Source organism: Neovison vison, chromosome 12 (genome assembly GCF_020171115.1).
Source record: "Neovison vison isolate M4711 chromosome 12, ASM_NN_V1, whole genome shotgun sequence".
NCBI classification, from domain to species: Eukaryota; Metazoa; Chordata; class Mammalia; order Carnivora; family Mustelidae; genus Neogale; species Neogale vison.
In genome coordinates, this window is record NC_058102.1 from 54,643,458 (window position 1) to 54,669,010 (window position 25,553).

Genomic DNA, 25,553 nt, shown 5'->3' on the forward strand with positions numbered 1-25,553 from the left:
TGGAAGCCCAACATGGGGCTCAGTCCCAGGATGCTAGGATGATAACCTGAGTCTAAGACAGACACAGTAACAACTGAGCCACCCAAATGCCCCTCATGTTCAGTTTTAGGAGCTAATACCAGAGTTGTATCAGTTTACAGTCCCTTTACAATGTATGAGATCATGTAGATCCACATACTTTCAAAACTTGGTAAAGTTTTTGCTTTGCCATAATTAAAAAAATAATTTTCTGTATTTATTATCTCTGCTTCCTAATGTTTGAAGCATAAGCCACTGCAATCAGGCTTTGATGATACCCACCATTCAACTGAATCTACTCTAGCAAATTGTCTTTAGTAACCTCTCTCTTGACAAATTTAGTAAGCATACTGTTGGCCATTATTTTACTTGATCTTCTGATACCATTTGGAACCCATGACTATCTTTACCCTCCTTCCATATGATGCCATAATGTTTTGGATTCCCTCCTACTTCTTTAACCAAAGCATCACTGTTTTTTTCACTTCCACCTATTCTAAATGTTAATTTTCCTAAGAATCATCCTCCTCCATCAGAAAGGATGAATACCCAACTTTTGTAGCAACATGGATGGGACTGGAAGAGATTATGCTGAGTGAAATAAGTCAAGCAGAGAGAGTCAATTATCATATGGTTTCACTTATTTGTGGAGCATAACAAATAGCATGGAGGACATGGGGAGTTAGAGAGGAGAAGGGAGTTGGGGGAAATTGGAAGGGGAGGTGAATCATGAGAGACTATGGACTCTGAAAAACAATCTGAGGGGTTTGAAGTGGCAGGGGGTGGTGGGAGGTTGGGGTACCAAGTGGTGGGTATTATAGAGGGCACAGATTGAAGGGAGCATTGGGTGTGGTGAAAAAATAATGAATATTGTTATGCTGAAATAAATTTAATTTAAAAAAAAAAGAATCATCCTCCTCACCATTTTTCTTCTAGAAAATCTATTCTCTCTAGTTTTATAAGGTAAAGCATGGTCTAGCTTCTGCTTTCCTCTATTATGCTTACCAATACTTGTTACATTAATTGATGAAAGTTCAGTTTATATCTCTAATCTAGGTATCTCTCTTGATCTCCAGACTTTTAATCCACCATATGCATGCTGATGGTTTGCGACAACTATCAAATGCTCCCTCTAAGAGACTCAAACCAATCTAATTCTTTCTGGTCATCACCACTGATACACCACAACTCTTCACTCTTCACCATTATTCACACACACACACACACACACACACACACACACACACGCACACCATAGCCCAATGTTTTCTGTAACATTTGGTAGAATATATTTGCCAAAGTATATAGCCTGACATCAAATAGTATTACCAATTCATTTCTCTCCCTCACACATACCCTTACAATTCTACATAGTAAATATTTCTCATAAACTGTCCCAATGCCTCATCACTTCTTTTAAAACACTAATTCAGTCATTCTAACTAACCCTAATTCCTGAAATATCCTCCTGTCTGGTCCCTCCACCCACTTTCCAGTTATTCAAATTGACTTTTCCCAAATCTCTCTATGTTCATGGGACATGAATCCCATTTTCCCTCTGTAATATCATCCTAAAGTTCCTTTTCGTTTTTAGAACAAATCTAAAATTGCTTAACATGATATTAAAGTTATAAATTATATACCTAGCCATCCTGTTTCTAGCTACTTCTTTTATTTGCCCAGAAACTTAAATCTCCTCGCACATCAATGTGTACTTTTGTTCATCTTGTTCTCTGCCTAGATGAGTCTTCTCTTCCCTGACCTTCCTGATTAAGTCCTACCTAACCTTCTTATCATATCAATTATTATCTCCTGGAGGAAAACTTTCTTGACCTCAGGGACTATCCCATCCATCTGATATCTTCATGCCATTACCCCAGCACTGATAATATTTATTTTAAAAACTGCTTCACTTAAAAAGTCTTCCCCATTAAGCTCATTGTGAACTGACTTTTAAAATTCCTGTGTCTTTAGTGTACATAGTTCCTGAGCCAAAATTGTGTTGAAAGAATAAACCAAAGATTTAATAACATCAGGGAAAAGATATTAAGAGGAGGTGTTATATAGATATTATACAAATTGACATGCAATAGGGGCTCCTGGGTGTTTCAGTAGGTTAAACATCTCCCTTCATTCAGTTCAGGTCATGATTCCAGGATCCTGGGATCAAGCCCTGTAACAGGGGCTCCAAGCTCAGCCAGAAGCCTGCTTCTCCCTCTCCCTCTGCTTGCTGCTCAATCTTTGAAAAAAAAGGAACTGATGTGAAATATATAAGTGATATAGAAAATAGATCAACCTTTATTCCTCTGTGATTTTATTAGAATTAGAATATGATAAGGAATGTAATATACAAGTAAAGATTTTTTCCAATTCTTTGATTATATAGAAAACCTCCTTCCACACAAAATATAAGGATGACTATATATGTAAGCTACACTATACATTTCAGCCAAATTCTGTGCCATTACAACTATTATGTACCTCTTTTGTGTAGCATAAAAACTGACAGCCAAATAATAAAATCGTCATCATCAATATTATCATCAACACCATTATTAACATCTGTGTAGGACTTTATGATTTGCACGGGCTCTGCAGAAAACCAGTAGTTATAACATATCATTTATCACTCTGACTCATCGCTCTCATAAGAACTGTGTATGTCTGATACTCACATATAGATCTTAAGCCTGTGATTGCCAACATGAGGATAACACACATAACTCCCAGGAATAATGCAACAATGTGCCATGGAAATTCTGTACAAATCAGAAGACAAAATATATAGTAAGCATTGAGCATAAAAACACCCCCAGAATTAGAAGGAAATGGAAATTCATTCTGGAACTAAAATGAATGTCCCTATTCACTGTGATAGTAAAACTCATTGAATATGACACTTAAATATGTCCATTGATATATAAAGAGCCAGACATAAAATATCAAATAAGTATACACATGATTATTATGATTGCACTTTTTCTTATTTGACATCATAATGTTTTCAGAAAACAAAATAAACTGAAAAACCTTTACCTCTCTTTTTATCACCTGGACCTCTTTTGCCCTTCTGTTTCCTTGAATTGGGTACTTTAGGGACTGCATATGTCACTCTCTCCTTGTTCATTTTTGAGGGCCACAGTCAAGGAACACAGCTCAAATCCTATGCAATGTTTCATGAGGCATGAAAATAACATGATCTATCATGAAGGAACAGGGACAGCTAAAAGAATGATGAGCATGATCATCTGAAATAAGCAAGTCAAAGTAAATATTTATCTGGGAACATTAGAAAGAAAATTATTTTTATCATTGCTTTTTGTAAGGCCTTACAACAGTGATCCTACACAATTAAATAAAGGTCCATTACGTTTATGGACATGTTATGCTAAGCTTTCACGGTTTTTATAAATATTGAATTAATTGCCAAAATTTAAAAATGTACATTATATTCCACACTACCTAAAAGTCTAGATTTATAACATCTTTGGAAAAATCATGTTTATCACTTAGTGCCTGTTTTATGCCCCAATGGGTACTATACTGACACCAAAAAGAGTAACTCCCTCTTTAGTAAGGGCACCCATGCCCCAATTTGACAGACTCTGTACCTGCCACCTTACTTATGTCAGACCCCACTCATTCATTCACAGGAACTTCATACTCACTGGGTCATGACTCCATTTCCAACTGTGAGGAAAATGTGGAAATCATGGGATTCAAGGAAAGGGAGTTTAGGAAGTGATATTAAATGAGGGAGGCGTAACATGTCAATCTATCAACTATGCTACACAGGCGTGCTTTCATTTCTGCTGGGAAAACTGTGTCTCCGAGACATGTAGTATATACAAATATATATTGAGTTCAAGCATGTATATTACATAGAGCTTGTGTATCTTTATATAAATAAATGATCCTTCACCAACTTAACTTGTATAAACAATACCTTTCAAAAAGTACTTAATAAACTCTCTCCCTTAAAATATAAATAAATACATAGTGATTAAAAAGGAGAAAACATTTTCCCAAAAGAATATTTTTGGTAATTGTAGAAAGAAGCAGTTAACTGTTTTTCCTAAATAGATTTGATTCTTGGGTTTTCAAAATACCTTAATTTTTTACCATTTAATTACTTTATAATATCAGGAAACTTTATTTGAACAATCATCTATACTGATATAATGTATAAACACATTGTCATTTGTTTTTCAATGAATATTCTCTCTACCAAAGTGCCAAATCAAATAGTAAATCTTGTGTCAATGTCATGTTTTCTTAGCTAAGTGGTTTCTGTTTAATAGTATTTTAATTGAATATCTGTATTAAAAAATAACAAGAAAATAAATGTATGAATATTAAACTGTATATGATATAATAGAAAAATAGAAAAATAGTAATATTCTCAAAACAAAAAACTTTTTTTTTATTACACTGAGCTGAAAGGTGAGAGAATTTAAGCTTTGGATAATGCATTGCTAACTAGTTAGGTAGCACCCATAGAGATAAGAGGGGAAAAAACACAGATTTATATTGTCTAAAAGAGAATTAAATATTCCTTGAAATATCTAAGGGTTAAAAAATCATATTCTGCATAGGAAATATTCTGACCCACTCTCATTCTGATGCATTCATGTCTTCATTTGCAGAATAAAGTTAACATTAGTTATGAATTAATGCAGATCCCAAAGTCAATTATTTTATGCAACATTCCAAACCGCCCCCCAAATTCACACATAGCTTTCCTGTAGCAGATTCTACTTTATCCCTCTTTGCTCCACAATGGGACAGCACAGGCATGGGGCACACAAGCTCTCTGGCTGCAATACCTGTTTCTGGGCCTTGGGATTTCACCAGCCGGACAATAGCTTGGTCAGGAACACAGCTGCGATGTCCTGGCTCTGAGGCCTTTCACCTCTGCTTTGATCTAGGAGGTACCTGCTGATATGTTGCACTGACTCTCAGAGAGACCATGTCAGAGGAAAGATAGCCAATGATCATGGGACATTAGATATCCCCCCACACAGTTTCCACTGGTGTCAGCATTAACTCCTGCACTCAACTCTGTATCAGACAAGAGTCATAGAAGACTCAAATGTAAAATCTTAAACACATTTTTGGAATCACTTTAAACCCAGGATTTAGCAGATAATATGAAGATTGAAAAAAAAAAGACCTTCTCAAAATCTCATAAGATTAGGAAATGCTTAACAATAAAATTTAAAAATTATAAGAAAAAAAAAGAAATATCCATGTTCAACCTGACATGATTCATACATTTTCTTTTCATGGAATGAAAGTGAGTTCCCAGTTGTTACATATACATAGTAAAAATAAGGAATGCCAAAATGTGTACACATTTTACCCTCTATTTTTTAACAAACATCCAAAGGGTAGTCAGATTGTTTAATATATTAAGAAAAACTAAATACCTAAAAATTGAGATATTTGAGAATTTGTAAAACATCATATTTCTAATTCTGGTGTTCTCTTCAAATTGCTAGAAGAAACAATCTCTTTAGTAAAAATTAAGACAGAAACATTGAGACACAAAATTTCGAATAGTTTTCACAGTAGCCCTTTTAGGGCATCAACATCAAAGTCATTTGTTCTATTACTTCTATCAGAGCATGTTCAAAAATATATGATGAGTTTAACTCATTGAGCAGCTCTAAGCCCTATGTAATCCTAGAACTCAGTGTTAGACAGGAACAAAAGCAGTTTTGCTTTGTTTTTCATATCAACCACATTAACCTGTGTACCTCAAGGTTCTCAATGCTCTGCTGCTTTAAAATTCTTCTTAGAAATACGTAGTTATAAGAACTGGAATCCACTTCTATGCCAGCTATACCAAGTAAAGTATTTTCATTTCAAAACACTCTCCCACGGTTTGAGCTTCCTTTGCCATCACTTCCAAACAAGAATGTCTTATCCTCCTCTAAATAATGATAGTAGCACTTGTGAGAGTGTCTAGCTCTTGTTCTTGTCAGTTTGCCTTTTTCGCATACAGTTTCTTTGCTAAGACCTAACTAATACTTTTCAGGAAGTAGGTTTCTGACATAAAGAAAAAAAGCAGTCTGCAAATTCTCCATGCAACAGGGCTTTCTCTTAAAGGCGAACATGGTCTTCAGGCATGCCTGTGAACTGAGATCTTGCCGGTCCTGGTGTAATTACTCCGCGTGGCAGCTGCATATCTCTGTCTATGCCTTGTGTCAAATCCCCAGGTCTAAAATATGTCATTTAGCAGAAATATATTTGATTACTCTTTTTATGCTACTAAATGCTATATACCTTACTGGTAAAGGATGGTTAAACCATCAGACTGACTGTGAATGTGTGTTTTAGAGGGTGAACAGTATGACTTCTAAACTCTGAGTGCAGTGCTGACTTCTGGGGTGTGGGGCATGAAGACCTGACTGTAGTGTACCCTTGTCTGCTTCTGAAGCAGCAGCTGAGTGAAGTGACTGACTTTGGAAGTCCCAGCATCAGGATCAGAACCCATTAGGTGATATTGAATAAATACGTGTTAAGAACCAAATGGATAATTGACTCTAAAAGTTTGCATGTATTCACAGGAATTCATCGCCTCTTACCTTTTTGAAAGTTATGTTTATCATTGTGTAATATTAACTGGTCAACCAATGCATATATATCTCTAAAAACTTGGGGCAAACCACCAATGAAAAACACTTACCTGGCATTTTTAGTTGTTAGAGCTTTTTAAATAAGATGGCAGGTTTATCATACTAAAATAAATATAATAGGTTTTAGTAAACCTATCAAACTGTATACCTTTAAATATTTTTTCAACAGTATTAGCAAGCAAATATATAAAGTATTATTGTCAGACTCTGGACATACAACTCTTTTTAAGAGTGACTTTGAATTTTCTAACTACTATGAGGAATGAGGTTATTATTATTTAGTTAACTATAAAGGCACTATACACAAAGATCTTTCTGTCTTTAAAACACCCACGCACTTTTGTAACCAATGTCAATGTATTTTTAGTGCTTCTATAATTATTTCCTATACCTCTTTTCTACTTCAACTTTTCTTTATTATGTAAGATTTCACTAAGATGCCACTTGTATTCACTATTTTTACATTTAGCAAGCCTAGCTTGTGACAAGGAAAAGTAAAAACTATAACAACATTGAATGAAAAAAATTAAGGTAGTAGAAACCGCAATTTAACCTGAAGATGAAATAATAAGTAAATAAACCGAGGAGAGAGACAGATGTGTTCATGATAGCATAGGTAAATAAAACAGAGCAGAATGACAGCAGAATCTGATTAAGCAGTGTGAACATTTTTTTAAGATTTTATTTATTTGACAGACAAAGATCACAGGTAGGCAGAGAGGCAGGCAGAGAGAGAGAGAGGAGGAAGCAGGCTCCCCGCTGAGCCTAGAGCCCGATGCGGGGCTCGATCCCAGGACCCTGGGATCATGACCTGAGCCGAAGGAAGGCAGAGCCTTTAACCCACTGAGCCACCCAGGCACCCCTAGCCTGAAATTTATAATAAAGCAGTTAGAGCACATAGAATTTTGAAAGAATATTCCAAAAACAAAGGTTTAATTTTTTTGTTATGCTTTTCTTATATATTATTTTCATTTACTTGTTTTTATAATAAAGTTGATAGAAGTTAAGTGAGTGTGAATAAATTAAAAGTAATCACAATCAAAATTCTTGGTTACATTAAGACAAGGAATAGAGACAAGTGATTTACTTTGAAAACAAATAGAAGATCCTATGAACAGAAATGAAAACAATGAAGGGATACAGTTTGCTTTATTTTTTTTAAGATTTTATTTATTTATTTGACAGAGAGAAATCACAAGTAGATGGAGAGGCAGGCAGAGAGAGAGAGAGGGAAGCAGGCTCCCTGCTGAGCAGAGAGCCCGATGCGGGACTCGATCCCAGGACCCTGAGATCATGACCTGAGCCGACGGCAGTGGCTTAACCCATTGAGTCACCCAGGTGCCTCAGTTTGCTTTATTTTTGATCCTTAGAATATTTCTATGTGTAGTTTTTTATTAATAACATAGATTGGTAGATTAAATTTCAAATTACTGGTGAGGATTTCTGTTACACTTTTTCCTTTAGTAACTAAAGACTTGGGCCCTGATTTGCCTTCTCCAATCACTGTGTCTATTGGCATTTTTTTTTTACCTTAGTTTCAAGAAGAATCTTTAGTTCAGTAAAGTTGTCAGCAGAAACATACCTATCACTTTTTTTTTTAAAAAAAGGGTTTGTTTTTTCTCGTACTTCTGATTTTTGCTGTTTCTCCATCTTACACTCTATCTTGAACGATTATGAACAATAGTTATGTTTTTAAATGAAATGTCAAAGCAGAGTTGCCTGTTTTTAAGTCACCTATCTTTAATGTCATTTTGGAAGCAGCAGCAATGCAAAATAGACCTTTCAAAAATTTTGAATTATCAAAAAAGTGAAAGATATTGAGTTGATTATCACTTGTAATTTTAATTAGAAGTAAATTTTAATTAGAAGGTTGGGAGATGCAAATATGGTGGCATAATAGGAAGACCCTAGGCTCATTTCATCCCTCAAAAACAACTGGATAATGATCAAATCATTCTGCATACCCAAGAAATTGACCTGACTGACAGAGAAAACTCTACAGCTAGAGGGAGAGAAGGACCCACATTGAGGAAAATAAGAAATGCAAAAACATGGTGTGGGGAAGAAATGGAAGAAATGGAGCTGTGGAGGCCAGAGCCCTAGTCATCGAGAAATGTGAAAGGGAGAAACTCAGAGGGGAAAGTACATGGAGAACATTTAGCCAAAACATGAGAATACTTCCCCAGTGCCATTGACAAGGAAAATGAGAGGGGAGGGGCTGGTTTTCAAGAGTTATTGCAAAAAGCAGGACCCGAAAACCGGAGTTTTGGCAGACAGTGGCTTGTCCGTGAGAAAGCATTGAGGGCGCTGCCCTACTCCTGGAAAGAAGGCAGGAAAGCAACCTGGGGGCAGATGGCTTGATCTGAGGATCTCCTAAGGTGTACAGGAAGAGACTATTCACTCTTCTTGGAGCACATCTGAGAGGAGTCACCTCCCCTGAGGCAATAGAGCTGATGGGCAGCATTTTCCTATCTTATCCCTTACCATTGGCAGAGTCATCTACAGAGGATGGCAAACCCAGACAATGGCTGCCTGGCCAGCTTGCTCCAAGTCCCACCACACTGCATTGTGGTGCAACCGCCCTTCTCAGTCAAACGTCCCTCAGTCCCAGCGTTTTGACACTTTCCCCAAGAAGACCAGCATGGGCCCTGCCCACACCAAAGACCTAAAGCCAAAAGTTTTAAAAGTCTAGAGGGCATCTCACTGCTCCTGGAGAGAAGACAGAAAAACAATCTGGAGGTAGACAACATGAAAACTATGATCTGAAAAATGCCTGAAATCCACAGGGGAAGATTATTTGTCTTGCTTAGAGTACCTACCTGAGAGCAACAAACATGGAGACCCTTCTCTGGGGACAAAGGAGTCAGTGACCTTTTCCTATCCCTGTCCTCAGCATAAGCACAGAACCACCTGCAATAAATAGCACAGCATTGGCACTGGTTGCCTAACCTCTTTACACTAAGTCACACACCTCTGCACTTTGGCAATACTGCCCTTCTCAGCCATGGTTGCCTCAATCCCATGCACTGGGCCTCTTCTGCAGAAGACCAACAGAAACACCTGCCCACACCATGTCTCCAAACAAGAGAGTTCCGCACAGCCTTAGCTATAGTGGAAGTAACATTAGGTCTCATTTAGCAACCATATCAGAGCACACCTAGTTAAAACTAACCTTACTCTGCCCAAGGACCAAACGTTGCCCAGAGCCAGCGAGATGAGCCTCTGTGGATACCTGGCCTGAAGGACAGAGCAGCAAGAACACAACAGCAGAGTGCACGCAGCACATACCAAGACAATTTCTGAAGCACCAGGCCCTGGACATTACATGGCCTCCTCTGAATAAAGCTGTAATTCTCAAGAGCAGAAATATATCAGGCTTTACTAAAACAGAAAAGAAAACAGAGAATTAGAGAAAATGCCAAAATGAAGAATTCATCCCAAAGGAAACAACAAGGAAAGGTCATGGCCAGAGATGTAATCAAAACACATATAAGTAATATGCCTGATGAAGAATTTAAAGCCACAATCATAAAGATATGTGCTGGAGGTCACGGTCAAAGAGATAAAACGCTTAAAAAATAGTGAGTAATGAAATATGCAATACTTGAAATTTAAGACATACATGATGCAATGAACACAAGGATAGAAGAAGCCAAGGAATGAATCAGTGGTATAAAAGACAAAATAATGGAAATTAATGAAGCTGGAAAAAAGAGCATAATTATGGAACATGAGAATGGGCTTAGAGAAATCAGTGACTCCATCAAATTTAATAACATTTGTATTATAGGATTCCCAGTAGAAGAAGAGAAAGAAAAAGGGAAGATAATTTATTTAAGGAAATAATAGCTGAAAATTTCCCATATCTGGGGAAGGAAACAAACATCCAGATCCAGGAGGCACAGAGAACTTCCATCAAAATCAACAAAAGCAGGCCAATACCAACACATATTGTAATTAAATATGCAAAATATAACAATAAAAACAATCCTAATAGTAGCATGACGAAAGAAAATCCCTCACTTATAAGGAAAACCCATAATGCAAACTGCAGATCTCTCAAAAGAAATTTGGCAAGCCTGAGAGAGTGGCATGATATATTCAAGGTGCTGAATCGGAAGAATTTGCAGCCAAGGATACTCTATCCAGCAGGGCTGTCATTCAGAATAGAAGGAGAGATAAAGATTTTCCTAGATAAACAAAAACTAAAGGAGTTCATGACACAAAATCAGTCCTGCAAAAATATTAAAGGGGACTCTCAGTGGAAAGGAAAGACCAAAAGCAGCAGAGGCAAGAAAAGAACAGGGAAAATCTCATGAAATAATGACAAAACATGCAATAAAAAGCTACTAAGTACATATCTATCAATAATTCTCTGCATGTAAATGGAATAAATGCTCAAATCAGAAGTCATAAGGTGTTAGACTGGATAAACAAACAAAATCCATCTATATGCTGCTTACAAGAGACCCATTTTAGACATAAGGACACCTGCCTATTGAAAGCGAGATGATGGAGAAATATCTGTCATGTAAATAGATGTTCAAATAAAGGCAGAGTAGCAGTACCTGTATCAAACAAACTAGATTTTAATCCAAAGACTGCAACAAGAGATGAAGAAGGGTATTACATCATACTAAAAGGGACTATCCATCAAAAAGTTCAGGGTCACTTGTGTAGCTCAGTTAACCATTTGACTTCAGCTCAGCTCAGATCTTGGGGTCCTGGGACTGAGCACTGCAATAGACTCCCCACTTAGTGGGAAGTTGGCTAGTCCCTCTCTCTCTGCCCCTCTTCTATTCACATGCACTCTCTCTCTCTCTCAAATAAATAAAATATTTTTTAAAAACTTTAACAATTGTAAATATTTATCTCCCCAATATGGGAGCACTCAAATATATTAAACAATTAATAACAAATATAAAGAAACGCACTGAAAATAATACAATAATGGGAACTTTAACACCCAACTTACATTCTTGGACAGATCATCTCAGCAGAAAATCAACAAGGAGTCTAGGGCCATACCACCCTGAACACGCCCGATCTCGTCTGATCTCGGAAGCTAAGCAGGGTCGGGCCTGGTTAGTACTTGGATGGGAGAAAATCAACAAGGAAATAATGGCTCTGAATTACACATTGGACCAGAGAGACTTAACAAACATATGCAGAACTTTTTCTCCTAAAACAGCAGAATACACACTCTTTTCAGGTGCACATGGGACATTTCTCAGAATGGATCACATACTAAGTCACAATCAGGTCTCAACAAGTACAAAAAGATAGAGAAAATGCCATGCATACTTCCTGACCACAATTCTATGAAACTTGAAGTGAACCACAAGAAAAATTTGGAAAAAGAACAAACACATGCAGGTTAAACAGCATGTAACTAAAGAATAAATGGGTCAACCAGAAAATTAAAGAAAAAATGTAAAAAAATATGTGGAAACAGAAGAAAATGAACAGACAACTGTCCAAAACCTTAGGCCTGCAGCAAATAAAACTCCTAAGAGGAAAGTATACAGTAATACAGTCTTTCCTCAAGAAGCAAGAATAAATAAATGAATAAATAAATAAATAAATAAATAACAAAAATCTACAATTAAAAAAAAAAATTGGGGCACCTGGGTGGCTCAGAGGGTTAAGCCTCTGCCTTTGGCTCAGGTCATGGTTCCAGGGTCATGGGATCGAGCCCCACATCGGGCCCTCTGCTCACCAGGGAACCTGATTCCTCCTCTCTCTGCCTGCCTCTCTGTCTACTTGTGATCTCTGTCTGTCAAATAAATAAATAAAATCTTTAAAGAAAAAAAAACTAGTCTTTTACCTAAAAAAGCTAGTAAAAGAACAATTAAAGTCTAAAACAAAGCAAAAAGAAGAAAATAATAAAGATCAGAGCAGAGATCAATGAAATAGAAACCAAAAGAATGGTAAAACAGATCAATGAAACAGGAACTGGTGTTTTGAAAGAATTAATAAGATTGATAAACCCCTGGCCAGACTCATCAAAAAGAAAAGGGAAAGGATCGGGCTCTCTGCTCACGGGAGCCTGCTTCCTCCTCTCTCTCTGCCTGCCTCTCTGTCTACTTGTGATCTCTATCTGTCAAATAAATAAATAAAATCTTTAAAAAAAAAAAGAAAAAGAAAAGGGAAAGGACCCAAATTAATAAAATCAGGAATGAAAAAGGAAAGATTACAACCAGGACCAAAGAAATACAAACAATTATAAGAACATATTATGAGCAACTATACACCAGCAAATTTGACAATCTGGAAGAAATGGATCCATTTCTAGAGACGTATCAACTACCAAAACTGAACCAGAAAGAAATAGAAAACCTGAACAGGCCCATAACCAGTAAAGAGAGTGAAGAAGTCATCAAAAATCTTCTAACAAACAAGAGGCCAGGGCAAGATAGCTTGAGAGGGGAATTCTACCAAACATGTAAGGAAGATTTAATACCTATTTTCCTGAAGCTGTTTCAAAAAATAGAAATGGAAGGAAAACTTCCAAACTCATTTTATGAGGCCAGCATTACCTTGAACCCAAAACCAGACAAAGACCCCATCAAAAAGGATAATTACAAACCAATATCCTTGATGAATATGGATGCAAAAATTCTCACCAAAATACTAGCCAATAGGATCCACAATACATTAAAAGGAATACTCACCACGACCAAGTGCAATTTATTCCTGGGCTGCAAGTTTGGTTCACATCCGCAAATCAATCAATGTGATACAATACATTAATAAAAGAAAGAACAAGAACCATATGATACTCTCAATAGCTTTTCAAAAACCATTTGCTAAAGTACAACATCCTTTCTTGATCATAACTCATCACAGTGTAGAGAGCACATACCTCAATATCATCAAAGCCATCTATGAAAAACCCACAGTGAATATAATCCTTAATGGGAAAAAACTGAGTTTTCCCCCTAAGCTCAGGAACATGGTAGGGCTGTCCACTATCACCACTACAATTCAACATTGTACTAGAAGTCCTAGTCTCAGCAATCAGACAGCAAAAAGAAATTAAAGGCATCTGAATCAGCAAAGAAGAAGTCAAACTATCACTCTTTGCAGATGATAGGATACTTTATGTGGAAAACCCAAAAGACTCCACTAGATCTGTGTGCTAGATCTCATACAGGAATTCAGTAAAGTGTCAGGATATAAAACCAATGCTCAGAAATCAGTTGCATTTCTATACACCAACAGCAAGAGAGAAGAAAAAATTTAAAGAATCGGTCCCATTTACAACTGCACCCAAAACCATATGAAACATAAGAATAAATCTAACCAAGGAGGCAAAGAATCTTTACTCAGAAAAATATAGAATACTCATGAAAGAAACTGAGGAAGACACAAAGAAATTGAAGAACATTCCATGCTCATGGATTGAAGAACAAATATTGTGAAAATGTCTATGCTACCTACAGCAATCTACACATTTAATCAAATCCTTATCAAAATACCACCAATATTTTTCAAAGAAATGGAAAAAATAATCCTAAAATTTATATGAAACTAGAAAAGACCTCAAATAGCCAGAGGAATGTTGAAAAAGAAAACCAAAGTTGACAGCATCACAATTCCAGACTTGAAGCCCTATTACAAAGCTGTAATCATCAAGACAGTATGGTACTGGCAAAAAGCAGACACATACATCAATGGAACAAAATAGAGAGCTCAGCAATGGACCCTCAACTCTAGAGTCAACTAATCTTTGACAAAGCAGTAATGAATGTCCAGTGGAAAAAAAGACAGTCTCTTCAATAAAAGGTGTTGGAAAATTGGACAGCCACATGCAGAAGAATGAAACTGGACCATTTCTTTATACCACACAAGAAAATATACTTAAAATGGTTGAAAGACCACAATGTGAGACAGGAATCCATCAAAATCCTTGAGGAAAACACAGGCAGCAACCTTTTTGACCTCAGCCACAGCAACTTCTTCCTAGAAACATCACCAAAGGGAAGGGAAGCAAGGGCAAAAATGAACTATTGGGACTTCATCAAGATCAAAACTTTTGAACAGCAAAGAAAAACAGTCAACAAAACCTAAAGACAACTGACAGAATGGGAGAAAATATTTGCAAATAACATATCAGATAAAGGGCTAGTATCCAAAATCGTCAAAGAACTTATCAAACTCAACACCCAGAGAATAAATAATCCAATCAATAAATGGGCAGAAGACATGAACAGACATTTCTGCAAAGAAGACATCCAAATGACCAACAGACATATGAAAAAGTACTCAACACCACTTGGCATCAAGGAAATATAAATCAAAACCACAGTGAGATACCACCTCACACCAGTAAGAATGGTTAAAATTAACCAGTCAAGAAACAACAGGTGTTGGTGAGGATGCAGAGAAAGAGTAACCCTCCTACACCATTGGTTGGAATGCAGGCTGGTGTAGCCACTCTGGAAAACAGCATGGAGGTTCCTCAAAAAGTTTAAAATAAAGCTACCTTACAGCCCAGCGATTGTACTACTGGGTATATACCCTAAAGATACAAATGTCATGATCCAAAGTGCCATGTGCACTCCAATGTTTATAGCAGCAATGTCCACAAGAGCCAAAGTATGGAAAGAACCTAGATGTCCATCAACAGATGAATGGATAAAGATGGTATATATATATATATATATATATATATATATATATATATATATATATAATGGAATACTATGCAGCCACCATTCTTGCCATTTTCAATGACATGGATGGAACTAGAGGGTATTATACTAAATGAAGTAAGTCAATTAGAGAAAGAAAATTATCATATGATCTCTCTTATATGAGGAATTTGAGAGGCAGGGGGTAAGGAGAGAAAAAATGAAACAAGATGGGACCCGGGAGGGAGACAAACCATAAGAGACTCTTAATATCGGGAAACAAAGTGAGGGTTGCTGGGGGGTGGGGGGGTAAGGGAGAGGATGGTTGGGTTATGGACATTGGGGAGGGTATGTGCTATGGTGAGTGCTGTGAATTGTGTAAGACTGATGATTCAGAGACCTGTATCCCTGAGCAATTAATTCATTACACGTTAATAAAAAAAGGAAAACAAATAAAAAAACTATCATCTTAAAAATAAAAAATAAAAACAAATAAAAATGAAAAAAATGACACAAGGAAACCCTTTTATTGGTGAAGATTTTATTGGCAAAATCAAACAGATCGATAACACACTGTGGCAAAAAGAAATGAGTAACCAGGAATTTTTTAATGTTGCTACGTGAAGATGATAGGCATACAACCTCTACTGAAATATATACATGCCTCTTAAAACTTAATGTACACACTTTTGACTTAGAAATTTTACTTCTAGAAAATGGAACAGACCTATGTTAGAGGTAGGGACTTACAGGTAAATGCTAACAGTTGTAAAATAAGTGGCTGGTGCCAGTACAAAAAAAAAGAGTGAGAGAGATTGAGAGAAAGAAAAAGAAGAAGAAAAAAGAAAGAAAGATAGTTTTTCTGCTAGAGATTTACCCTATATTCTATGGTAAATGATACTGCATGAAGTACTATTCATTCCAGCATTTTCTACGTGTGTCAAATTTTGGGGCCAACCTAAATACCCATTGGAAATAAAACTGGTAAACAAATTTTTGGTATATTCATTTAATGTAGCATTTGCAGCTATTTATAAACACTGATGAAGCTCCTTACATACTGATAAAAAAACAAACTATTATAGTTTTAAACAAAAAAAACCTAAAGAAGCAATGCTGGTTTTGGCAGTTATGTAGTATTTTGTTTAGAGGACAGCATGTATATGGTTGCACTTTCCTAGACTATGTCTCACCTACTCTCTAAACTATTACATGTTTGCCTCTGAGAAGGGAACTAGGTAAATAGGGGATAAAATAGATAAGAAAAATTGTTCATTATTTCATATCTCTTACATTTTGAACAATGTGAATGTATGAATTACATATTTATATCAAGATCATTTAATTATTTTAATGTAAAATATTATACTTGATCAAAATGAACTTGTTTTTGTTGATAGATTTGTTCCTAGACTTCCAAAACAATACATTAAGTTTTTGAATGTATGGTTTTACTATTGATAAAACTTGTTTGTTCATCCTTGCTTGTTTGAAAGATCAGAATCCTTCATAAATCAAGCATAGTTGACAGAGTACACTAATTTTTTCAAATACACTAATTTGACAGAATACACTAAGTTTTTTCCTAATACCTACTAAAGAATGAAAATATTAATACTTCAATGACAATAATGCTTTTAATTATCAGGGCCAGTGAACTCCTTTTCACAAATGTAATAAAAGTGTCTACTATAATCAGCACTAAAAATACTTGATGATTGAGGTATCCACATTTTATATCCAGTAAACTCTGTTGGAAATGCCTGCAGCAGAGAATATATATATTTTAGAAAGTCATTTCTCAGGTAATATTTATCACGAATTTAAAACCTAAGTACAATTATTGCAAAGGACGTATAACATGTGACTTCCTAGCACTGATCTCTCACTTGAACGTCTTAATCATGTGCCACAGTTCCCAAGGGCCACCTGCATACACAACTAAAAGGTTAAGAGATTTATTAAACTTGGATCTAAACCTGAATTCCAAATAGGTTCTAGTAACATTAATGGCTACATCATTCTTACAGTTACTGGGCCAAAAACCTTAGAAACATCCCTGAATTGTCAGTCTCTCTCACACATTCTTTTTTGCCTCTCACACATCTTTGAAAGAAGTGTAGAATCTGACCACGTGGCATCCGCACCAACACTACCATCTTCATCAAGACACTACATACCACCTGGATGAATCCAACAGACTCTTACCTCATCTCCCACATCCCAAATTTAAGTTGCCCTGCTCACACAGCAAGGAACACACACCACCTAATGTTGACAGTGTCCACAGGGAGTCTCTGAAACAGGAAACCAGCTTTTGTCACTCCTTTGTTCAAAACCTTCTAACAGCTTCTCATTGCCCACATGAAATAAACCACGCTCTTACACTTTTCTCATGTCCTCCATGGGTTCACCATCATTATCTCATTACCTCTCTGACCTAATTCTCTCCCCCTTGTTCACTTCGCTCTAGCATTGCAGACCCTCTTGCTATTTCCTCAAACACGTTAAATACACTCCTACCTCAGAGCCTTCACACCAGCTGTTTCTTTTGTTTGTTTGTTTGCTTATCTGGCTTTTATTTTTTTTTAACTTAAATTCTATTAGCTAACATATAGTACATCAATGGTTTTTTATGTACTTTTCAGTGATTCATCAGTTACATATAACATCCGGTGCTCATCAGATCATGTGCCCACCTTAATGCTCATCACCCAGTTACCCCATCCCTCCACGCTGCTCCTTTCCACAACCCTGAGTTTATTTCCAGGAGTCAGAGTCTCTCGTGCTGTCTCCCTCTCTGATTTCTTCACACCAGCTGTTTCTACTGCTAGGATGCTGTCCCATCGGGTAATCCACACGGATTACTCATTCAAGATATGATACAAATGTTATTTCTCAAGGATTCTGTCTGAGCACCCCCATTTAAAACAGTAAAATCCCTTCCTCTTACCTTCATACACAAAAGACACTATGATGTAGCAAAAAATAAAAGACTTCACAACACTCCATTTATCTTCTTCTAATGTGCCATATCATTTACTTGGCCTGTTTGTTTTGTCCTCATTCATCAGCACTCTCATGCCCCCATTAGAATGTAATATCCATAAGGGGAGAATACCTTTGCCTGTTTTATTCATCACTGTAGCTTCAATGGCTGCAGTAGTGCCTGGCATATTACAGGCAATCAGTAAACAGCATGTTAAGTAGACCATGTCTCTCATACTCTCCCCCATATTACTTAGATTAGGTAGGACAAATCATTTTCTTCAGTTTCTAGACTAGTTTCCTGGATATCAAACCACCAAATCTATAGGACTTACCAATCAGAGAGGACTACCAGAAATTTTGTGGATTTGTGTAAAAGAATAGCATGATAAATACTAAATGATCACAGTAGAGATACAAGATTACCAAGTCACTTAGTGGAAAAAACTCTTTTCTTTTTAGTTCTTGAATGATACCAACCAAACAGGTACAAGGTGCACTGACAAAGAGAGCTGGGTTTAGATACAACTTTTCTTTCCTCATTATACTTTTACCATTTCCTGCAACCATACCAGTGAACATGCTAGTACCACAGAACATACCAGAGAAAGGTAAAAAAGCAAAATATCTCTTTACCATGTTTGGAAGGACTATCGAAGAACATGAGAATAAATAATGTTCTTTGGGTCTATTGGAGGTCTGAGATTTGTATTTGGTTTCATAGCTGAGAAGTGAGATGGTATGGAATTCAAGATATTCCCTAAGTCCCCAAGGATCCTTTCCTCTTCCTGACCTATAATCTACCAGGAAGTTCCTGAGCAAGAGAGGGAATGGAAAAACAGTGACATGAAAACTTATACCATCAGAGATAGGGGTGTGCCATCCAGCCACTCCCAGGGATGCTTAGCTCCTACTTTATGTAATCCAATCCAGTAACTGTATTTTATTTTTCATTGAATGAAGTTCTGTGGAAAAGTAGAATTATTGGTATAACATCATTGCAAACACCTCACCTGCAAAGGACTCATGAAATACTAGACACTTTTATCTTCAAATACCACTCCGATAAGCAGAGGAGGCAGGCTAATTTCTCCATGTTGTGGAGAAGTTGAAATGGAAAGTCTCAATGAGTGAATCATTCAACTCCTTGTGACTAGATGAAAGAGGCCAACAAAGGACATGATAAATTTTTTTAAACTCTCCATCAATCATAAAGTGGATTGGTAAATATGACTGCACTAAACCTAGAACTTCTCTTCAACATAAGACATCTCAAAGAATGTGGAAAGACAAGTTTCAAATCTGGAGACATCTGTAATAATTTAAAGAATAGTATAGAAAACAAAATGATCCAATAAAAAATAGACAAAACACAAGAATGTATTTCAAATAAATAAAGCTTATAGTCAATAAATATGAAAAGAGCTAAGCTCACTACAGATCAGAAAAATGAGAATCAGAGTCACAAGTATATATTTTACAACTGTTCAATTGGCAGAAAGTAAAAATAACAACACCAAGTTTGTGGGATGGTAAAGATCAGCAATATCTTAAAACTGTTGCTAAAATCATGTTGAAAAATAATTTGGATTCTTATATAAAATTAAACTTGTACGAATCCTATTGGCCAACTTTTGGAAGATTTGTGATAAAGAGAAGAGAGGACACATGGAACAATTTTGCACAGAGACATGTCTAAGAATGTAAAATGAAGGACTATTCATAACAACAAAAGCTGGAAACAAGACAAATTCCCATCATCTAGAGAATGGATGAAGCAACCATAAGCTGTGGAATATTATAGAGTGGTGAAAATGAAGACCCTATACCTACAGGTTTTAAAACAGCTTATGCCATTTATTCACTATGTACACTGAAGCAAATAAAACTTCTTTGAACATTTTCTTTGACCTACAGAGGGAACCATACTGTCTGTTTTGAAGATTTTTGTGCACTGAATAAGCATGAAGAATCAAAACTGTCTTTAACAAAAATGTGTACATTATTTGTAATCATTATTTCAATTCACATATTTTATTCACATTAAATATTTCTTATGGATCCAAATGTTAAGCAACAAATTAATGTTCTTTCCTAAAAGCAATGTAATCTAATCTTCCTCTCTCCCTCTCTCTCTCTCTCTCAACACACACACACACACTCCAATATTTTTTCACTGTAATTAAATTGTATAAGAAAAAAATCTTAATAATGCATTTTTTAGAGTAGGAAAAGTGGGTATTATTTAAGCATCACAAAAATATAGTCTATTATTTCCAGATCTCCAAGAAAACACTGAAATTAAATGTTCATTGCTTCTTTCACTCACATAATTTTGTTAGTTTTAGGGGTATCTACAAATACACAAAAGCCAATCTCAGTTTTCAGTGTCAATGGATTTAAGGCACTGCGTTCATTACACTCTTGGGCATGGTAAAGCAGAAAAAGACTAGAATCTTTAACCATTAGTGTAAGATTAATGCTGTTTTTTTTTTAATTTATTCATTTGAGAGAGAGAGTGAGCAAGTGCATGAGCAGGGGGGAGAGGGAGAGGAAGAAGAAGACTCCCCACTGAGCAGGGAGCTTGATGTGGGATTTGATCCCAGGACCCCAAGATCATGACCTGAGCCAAAGGCAAGACACTTCAACTGACGGAGCCACCCAGGCACAACTCCCACCCCTTTTTTAAGTAAGCTTCTACACCTAACATGGGGCTTGACTCACAACTCCAACATCAAGAATCACACCCACTACTGACCAAAGGAGCCAGCCATACACCTCTGAATGTTGATGTTGTTGTTTAACATTAAGTTTTTAAGGATTCCTTCACAAGAGACTAATAGAAATAACATTGTTAGCACTAAATAGTGTAACTGGAATTCAGTGCCTAAAAAGAATCAATTGAAGGAAAACTACAGAATCCTATCTGCTGACTTAACATACCCAATTCTACGATGAATGACAAATGTGATCTAGATGTTCTTTTCTAGAAAAGAGATGCTTCCTTTGTCATTCCAGATGATAAGTAAAATTTATTTTTAGAGAATCATTCCAGTTACAATCAAACTCTTCATTTTCCTTCTTTTTTCCCAGGGCCATGAAAGTGAGAGACTCATCTTCCCTTAAAGGTGTGATCCCTCCAAAATCCTGATAAAGGAACAGAACTCAGTACAATGAGGAATGGTCTTTTTCAGAATGCTCAAACAATTGAAGGCACTTTTTCTTTTACCCTGTATCAGCCCCAAGAAACTAAAAATTGGATTGCCTAGTGTATACTAAATTTGAACATGCAACACCTACAATAAAAATACTGAAAATCAGTCCATGGCACACACAACAGAGACATTTCTCTTGGTTTAAACAGTTCTTCTGGGTCTCTGTTAGCTCTGTGTCTCCCCTACAGAGCAATTTGTACCAGTTAATAAGTGCTTCATAACAAAGTGGCCAAAGGACAGCAAGGTGGCTCAGTTGGTTCAGTGTCTACCATGGGCTCAGGTCATGATCCCAAGACCCTGGGTTCCAACCTAACATGGAGCTCCCTGCTCAGCCCAGGAGCCTGCTTCTCCCTCTCCCACTGCCCTTCCCCTGCCCACCCCCACACCTAGCTCATAAACTATCCCCCTTGCTCTGCTCTCTCTCTCTCCCTAAAATAAATCAATAAAACTTCTTTTTTTAAATATGTTCAAATAATACTAGAGGAAAATCTAAACAATTACCTTAATTCAGGATATAAGAACTTGACATAAAAAACATTTACTCAAGTTTTATGAAGTAGACATACCTGCTCATCTTTATTATCAATCTTAATGAAGCTAGAATGCATGTCTTGGCATGACTCCTTACTCCTCTCCCTTGAAAAATATTAACAGCTTTTCCACAGCAGTACTTTTTTTCCTGAAGTATGATATAGTGTTTATCTTGAAAACAAAATCCACCATGATCTTCAATCACAAGAATACTTGGAGACTTCCACCTTCTATATATTTCGTTGCTTCATTCAGACAGAAAGACCAGAAAAATAAGTGGTATTTCTGTATCCCAAAAGTCTAATATGGGGAATAGTTCTTGGGTCAAATTGTGGAACCAGGGACTGTCTCCGACAGACCTCAGACCATGGTTAGGATTGCACTGAGAAATCCTGACTTCTCAAGGGCAAATACATTGCAGCAACATGGAACAGTTCTCCCTGCAGGGAGAAAACCACCAAAGGAATTATGGGGATGGTATTAATCATAAGTGACCTATGTTGGGGAGAAATCATTGATGGGGATAAATTACTCAAATAATCAAACCAACCTGACTTTATGAAAGTCAAGAGTTCAATTACCTGTAATAAAGAAAATGGATTTGATTCTAAAAGGTGAGCAAGATTAAAAGACCTGACAAAGTACAATGTAAAGTTTTAAAATTATATATTGAAATGGAACAAAAAGGGATGATTCCATGAAAAACAAATCAGTGAACTATCAGTGTAAGTATTCAGAACATACCTGAAATAGGTGGTAAATTGAGTGATTTTCAACTTCTCCAAAGGAAGCATTTTTGTCTTTTATACCTTTCATATATTGATTGTGTTTCCAGAAACCCTCTGAAAAACTTCAACCCATATTAGAAAATTAAGGTCATGAATGCCTTTAATAGGACAATTTAGTATAATCATTTACTCTAATTCTAGGGTGAATATTGTTGACCAAATGAAAGTACAATCAGAGGAAATGTTAGGATAAAATACTATGAAGTGTCAGAACATAAAACAGATTTTTATTAGACAAGTTTAATTTGCTATCTATTATTTGTTAAGTATGTAAAACAGTAAAAACAGTGATCAGCTTTCATAAAACAGAAAATATAAACAGGAAATCAACTATATTACTAGTTTCTATGCCATCTACACTTTAAATAAAGATCTCAAAGTTGTTGAAATTGAGTATTCAGTATATAATTTCTCATTTAGTATTTGCATGTAAAGCTAAATACAGGGATTTGGCTCCCCTCTAAAATAAACTTATAATTGATTCATTGAATGTACATGGAATAAGAGCTCAGAGGACTTCTTCTAATATCCAAAAAGAAAGTTAAAAATCTCTGGGATAAATAGCAATACTTTCCCAAGACTCACAAAAAACAAGTGAAAAAACATGAAGTATATGGCTCTTTCAGTCTGTGAGCATTGAAAGAAAAATCCTGTAAGAATTTGATATACAACTGAGAATGTTCATTTCTAAACCTGCTATCACCCACCATCATTCAAGGAAATTCAGTGTCTACTTGTAAAATTCCAGAAATCCATTGCACAGTCTCTTAGTATTGCAATAAATATAACTATTAAATATAAATAAATAAAATAATAATTTTATTATAATACTATAATTATATTACATTTATTATAATATGATATAATATTTATAAATATATTATAACTAAAATAAATAAATGAATAACTATTAAATATAAATATATATAAATATAAATAAATATAACTATTGCTTCAATTCACCCATTCATTACAATGTTCATATACTGGATCTGAATTTAAAAATCACATTAAGGGGTGCCTGAGTGGTTCACTTGTTTCAGTTTCCAATTCTTGGTTTCACTCTGGTCATGATCTCAGGGTCCTGGGTTCAAGCTCCCCGACAGCATGGGGTTTGTTTGAGAGTCTCTCCCTCTGGCCCTCCTCCTGCTCTCTCACATCTCACTCTAAAAGAAGTAAATAAATATAAAAAGCAAGACACGTTAAGACCTCTGGTACCTAAATACTAGAAGTTCTTGTGACTAATCACGTCCCTTGTCCCTTCCTTGCTGACTATCCAAGGACACATGGTACAAGACTGTTTTGGCAGGACCTCCAAGAGGCTTACAACATAGACTTTATGCACATCTAAAAATAGCCAACTTCATTGGGGACATGGCTGGCTCAGTGGGGAGAACAAGAGACTCTTGATCTCAGTGTCTTCAGTTAAAGCTCTATGTTAGGTGTGAAGCTACTTAGTAAGCAAAAAAAAAAAATCCTAATGTTCCACATATAAGTGAAACCATATGATAATTGTCTTTCTCTGCTTGACCTATTTCACTTAGCATAATCCTCTCCAGTTCCATCCAAGTTGATGGGTAGTCATCTTTTCTGATGGCTGAGTAATATTCCATGATGTGGAGGAACATAGGCCAAGGGAGGGAAAACCGAATGGGAAGAAATCAGAGAGAGAGAGACAAAACATGAGAGACTCTGGACTCTCAGAAACAAACTGAGGGTACAGAAGGGTGCAGATAGGAAGACGGGGTAACTGGATGATGGATATTATGTGTTAGGATGAACAGTCAGTGTTACATGCAACTAATGAATCATTGAGCACAGTAACAAAACATATGCTGTACTGTGTGCTGGCTAATTGAATATAATAAAAAAAGAAAATTAAGAAATCAAAAATATACAAACATACACAAACCTGGACACTCCTTTTATTCACCATCTCACCTCTGCATAAACTTCTGAAAGTCAGATTCAAAAAACTAAAAATTGTACACACACAGTTTAATGTTGACCGACACTTAACGCTTTTCATCACTAGTTTACCTCAATATTACACAATATAGTTATTGAGTCACTCTCTTTTATCAGTTCAACAGCTATTTCAAGTATTTATACTTTTCCTAAATTATCAAGTGCACCTCCTTGACTCTCCTCTCAGAAGATGGCCTCATTTGCTACTTCACATGGAAACAGTAACCAACTAGTACATGTTCCTCTCAGCTTCCTGCTTATCCTCCAGTAAATACACAGGTATCCCTCACTCTGTCCAGAAAAAAAAAATGCTTTTCTTTGGGCAACACAGAAACTCTCACCCCATGTGTGGATTTCATCCCTTATTGACTCTTTGGTGATCCTGATCTCCGATTACTATATTTTTCTCTTGAACCCTCAACATTTCCCTTCTCGTGGTTCTCTTCTGCATACAGTCATCTCAAGTCACCCCTCCCACAAAATTTCCTGTCCTTTGTTCTTCATCTTTTTTGTAAGATGTTTCCCTAAATCTTGGATTGGGGATAGAATAAGGTTGTTCATCAACTTCATTCATGAGACACTCAACATTATTCTCAGAACTTTTATTTTTTTATGTATTTACTTTTATGTATTTACTTTAATTATTAATTACTAAATAATTATTTACTAATTATTAAAAAATAAATTTACTTTTATTTTTTTATGTATTTACTTTTTATGTATTTACTTCATACTTTGTTAGCATCCCAAATGGTAGCTTGCACCTAA